A 4,943-nucleotide genomic window follows, 5' to 3' on the forward strand; every position below is an offset into this window, starting at 1 on the left:
GATATATCACTTCACGCTTTTATAGAGAAACAGGAGTGAGGAGGGGAGGTTGACCAGAGTTCAACATTATACATAACAGAAGCTTTACAGTGATTTGTTTTTTTTTCTCTTCTCTTTTTAAAATCCTTTTCTTAAGTAATGCACTTTGAAAAATAAGGATCGAAATACAGAGGTAAAGCTAGGCAAACAAAAACAAAAGAATGAATAAAGTATGTGTTAAAATTTAATCATATTGACTATAAATTCTTATTGGTAGCTTGCTACATGCAAAATTATCATTTAAAATTGTTGTTATCTCATTTGAATATAGTGACATTAGATACTACAGAACCAAGATGGTCTGACGGCTGCTGCAATGTATTATTTTTTTTTCATTATTTAGGATTTTTGCTTCTTTCAGAATATCTTGTTTTTGTACGGGATTGATTTTTATTTGTAAAATATGCATACATATATATATATATACATATGTGTGTGTGTATATATATATATATATATATATACATATATATATATATATATAAAATTGGCCATTTAAACAGTTCTTCCCTAGTGTACAGTAAATAATTTCATCATCATTTAGAAGTTTGATTTGAAGATTTGCCTGTTTATCAGTCTAAACATGACTGCTTTTATCTCCTGATTTGTCAAGCTATAGATAATTGGATTCGACAGAGGAGAGATAACTGAGTAAAACACAGAAAGAAATTTGTCTATGAATCATTAATGTGTGGCCATTCATAGATTAAGATTATTGACCCAAAGAAAAGAGTTACCACTGTGATGTGAGCAGATAATGTTGACAAAGCCTTGGACAGTCCACTAGAGGAACGATGCCATACAGTAACTAATATAACAGTATAAGAGACAAGCAAAAGAAAGAAGGAGATCAGGGTAAGGAGCCCACTGAAAGAAACAACAAGAAACTCCAGGACAGAAGTGTCAGTACAGGCAATTTTCAACACTAGAGGACATGCTCAAAAAGTCCCATCAATCACATTAGGGCCCCAGAATGGCAAACACACCATAAAGGCCATCTGGCTCAGAGTGTGCACAAAGTCAGCTGTCCATGACAGCAGCATACTTCCTAACAGAATTTGATGCTTCACAATAGTCATGTAGTGGATGGGTTTACATATTGCAATGTATCTGTCAACAGCCATCACTATGAGAAGTGTCATCTCACTACCTCAGAAGGGATGATCTAGAAAGATCTGTGCCATATAGCGCCACAAGGAAATAATCTTTCTCTCCCTGAAAATGTCTATAAACATCTTAGGTAGAGTAACAGTTGAAAGAGTCATGTCAAAAAAGGAGAGGTTGGCCAGGAGTAAGTACATGGTGGTTGAGTGCAGGTGGGAGTCAAAAGTCTCTATAAGTAAAATGAGAGAGTTTCCAGTCAAGATTGATGTATAAGTGAGGAAGAAGATCTCAAAAAAGAAAAGGTCAAGCTCCCAAGAATTGGTGAGAAACAAAAAAATAAATTCATCTAGCACAGTTTTTTGCCATCTTCACCTACTTCATACATTTCAAGTAGCCAGAAGTTCCCTGTAAGAAAGATTTCTGAAAGAACTCAAAACTTCAGGGAATATTCCTGAGTAAATAGAAATGGGCAAAAATATTAAATATCAAAAGTAGATGATATTGAATACTAAGAACTTTTTGGTATATGCTCGGGGACCTATCCCGAGCCTTCGCCTAGATACATACCTCTCCCCGGTTGTGGGACGCTCGGACCCACCTTTGGGGAAGGAGGGCAATAACTGGACAGAGCACCCGGTTGCAGTCTAACAAGCAGGTCTTTATTGCTTACATAGCAGCAAAAAAATGGCTCTCCTGTTCCCCGTCCCATCCCTTTTATTGTCCTCTGCTCCTCCCCCGAGCTCCTCCCCTGTTCCTCCCTCATGGGCGGAGCCACTCCTGTTACTGCTGTGTTCCCAGCACCCATGTGGGCGGGTTCACACCCCCAGGTGTCTCCTAGCACATAGGTGGCTAAGGTCCAGAGCTGGGTCCATGACAATTCCCCCTTTTTGTTTAGACAGGGGTAGTGTCCATCTTTGGTCGTTCTTTGGGATTCTGGAGAAGAGCACGAGGATCAGCCTTTGATAGCATGTTTTTGCAGCAAGCATATGTAGCAAAAGAGGCAAGATAGAAATAGTCATAGTCTTAATATCCTACAGCAATAAAATTATTTCAGATCTGAATTAAACACACACACACACACACAGACACATGTACGAACACACAGAAAACAATCATTTTGTGTAACGAAGCTGTGATTGATGCCCTGGCCGGCATCAAATCCCAGAATATAGGAACATTTTCCTATCCCTCCACGCCAGTAGAGAGATGTGAAAATGTCCCATTGAAGTTTAATTACACATATACACATATTTTTAATGAACCAATTAAGACCAGTCAAGAAAAAAATAACTTTTTATAATCAATTAGAATGTCTTGAGGAACCTCTCATATAAATTTATTAAGAATTTTTAAATAACCAATTAATATAAAAAATTGAATGCATTCTTAAATAACTCTATGAAATATAATTTTAACTATTCTAGCACAAAAAAATGTAGTCATAAGCACAAGCACTGTGATGTGCATTCTTCTTCATATTTTGCAGTGACATTGGGCAGTTCTGGCAGAATGGCCTCAATCCTCAGAGAAAGTGCTGCCTGCAGCTGCTTTCACCAGGAAAGATGAAATGCAGAGCGGTAGATATTTATATTGGCACTGAACGAGGAGTGCCATGAATAAGAGACATGGTATCTGCCTTGATGTTGATTAAGGCAGTCTTCATTAGGGATATCAAAAACCGTATCAAGCAGGGGCTAAAAATACAAAGAAGAAATAATATGGCAACAGGATCTATCCAGCTGAATAACCACTGTAAAAATTGTAAATGCTTGAGATAATTAGCAATATTAAAAGGCAGCAGTTTGATGATTCAAAAAATCAGTCGAAATATTTCTCAGTTCTTGAAGCAATAAAGCTAACTGATGAATGTCTGATGAAGCATTATGAGATAATAGTGCACCCTGTAACACATCCCATATCCAAAGCCATGAACCAACAAAGGAGGAGTTGGTAAGATTTACCTGTAATGGAGTGACACATAATGGTTTATATCTATAATGACAAGGAATTTGGGTTATTAATTCATGGTAAGCAAGGTCATCCCCAATGTACACTACTACAGGGGCCAAAGCATGTATTTCCTTTTGAAGTGCCCAATTTTTATGATTTTGGATGGTCCACATGGATGACTGCTGGGCCAAAACGTTCTGCAATACAGATGCCAGATATCCTTGTTGCTGGTAAAGATCCTGAATTTGGAATTCCACATAAATTGAGAAAGCAAAGTTTATGATATTGAAAGCAAGATGAACTACCTCACACTTTTGCAAAGGTATTGAAGGAAGATTCCCACGAAGTTCATTCCACAACTCATCTATAGTATGTTGTGCCCATGGTTGTTTAGCTTTTACTGGTACAAGTTGGTATTTTTGGGATTTCAGGATAAATATTGTGTGACAATGATGCTGAGAAGTTAAAGTGTCAGTGAGTATGGCATTAGGACAAGAAATGTGGTAAGGTTGAAGGCCCGCATGTTGTTGATCATGTTTTTCAATAGATGCATTTTTGGTATGACAAAGGAGGAAAGCATAGTCAGGAGGTGCACGAGTCTCAGCTACGAATTGATAATACAACTTGTCAGTATGGCCTTGAGTATAATGGCAGGTCAAATTCAAATTGCCAAAATAGCAAGCCATGTCCCAAATGTAAAATCTGAGCAGGATGTACCTTGTTTACAGGGGAATATATGGATGGAAGCATTTATTGGTGTAAATGGTAGACCCAATCGCCACAAATGTGGATGGACAGTTCCCAGGGGAAAGGCAACTGGTACAGGAGCTGCTATTTGTTTGTATTTATTCATAGAGGAGATATAATCCCAAAATCGTAGGTGCACAGAAGAATTGTATATTGTAGGGCCACATGTTGGAACCCCAGTAGAGCAAGCATGTATCGGAACCCAGGTATCTCCATCTCCTTCAGGGCAGGCAATGAAAGACACTGTACCATTGTAATAAGAGGCAAGCTGCGTGTATGTCTGTGATGTTTCTTGGGTGCAATTCAGGGAATGTGGGATGGATAACATAGTTATGTTTAGACGGGTGGTATGATTCTTTAGTTCTTGTGTATGATGAAAAAAGGATGAAAAAAGTTTACTTCCTAATTTGATACATGTCTTATCCAAGCTTGTATCATGCAGGAGTGTGGTGTCTGTATAAAGACATATCGGTGGATTAGAAGCATATACTGTAAAATTGTACTTAGTTATCTCAGTTAAAAATAAAAGGGAATGCCACCAAGTTAGTAGGAGACATATCTCGGTGTTCAGTGTCTCCTACTAACTTGGTGGCATTCCCTTTTATCTTAAATGCAGGTGTCATGTCATGCCATCCTAAAGCTTTAAGAGTTGGCGGGTCCACCACCAGCCCCCAGAACCATGCACCTTGTTGATCTTCCTGCACTCTATGTGACTCAGTAAGGTTATATCATTTACTGTTGAGAGCTTGTGTCCCGGGTAGCAGACTCAGGGCAAAGAGGGCAAGAGTTAAGGTCTTCATTCTCTTTTCTTTCCTTGGGTATCGCCGTCCTCTCCATCTTTGTCCTCTTTTCCTTATTTTCATCATCTCCGAGGTCTCTGACCCACTTGGTTGGAGCCCAGACAGGTTTCTCCTTCTCCTTGCCATCTGGACTCAGATCTGGTTGAATACAAAGATACCCTAGTCCAATTATAATTACCAAGCCTGGGCCATGCCATGCCATTGGCCATCTGGGCTTTTCCACAGTACTCGGTTGCCTATTGGGCAGGGAGAGGGATGGCTAGTTGCGTGCGTGTGGAGTATTTGTGAAGTTCCTGTGGAAAA

At 39.0% G+C, this 4,943-nt stretch overlaps 1 pseudogene; it reads right to left on the minus strand.

The window, feature by feature from the left end:
* Positions 1-322: 322 nt before the first annotated feature.
* On the minus strand, positions 323-3,779 carry LOC141522820 (olfactory receptor 4K13-like; annotated as a pseudogene).
* Positions 3,780-4,943: the final 1,164 nt, after the last annotated feature.

The sequence above is a fragment of the Macrotis lagotis genome, chromosome 4, assembly GCF_037893015.1.
Source record: "Macrotis lagotis isolate mMagLag1 chromosome 4, bilby.v1.9.chrom.fasta, whole genome shotgun sequence".
Taxonomy (NCBI): Eukaryota; Metazoa; Chordata; class Mammalia; order Peramelemorphia; family Peramelidae; genus Macrotis; species Macrotis lagotis.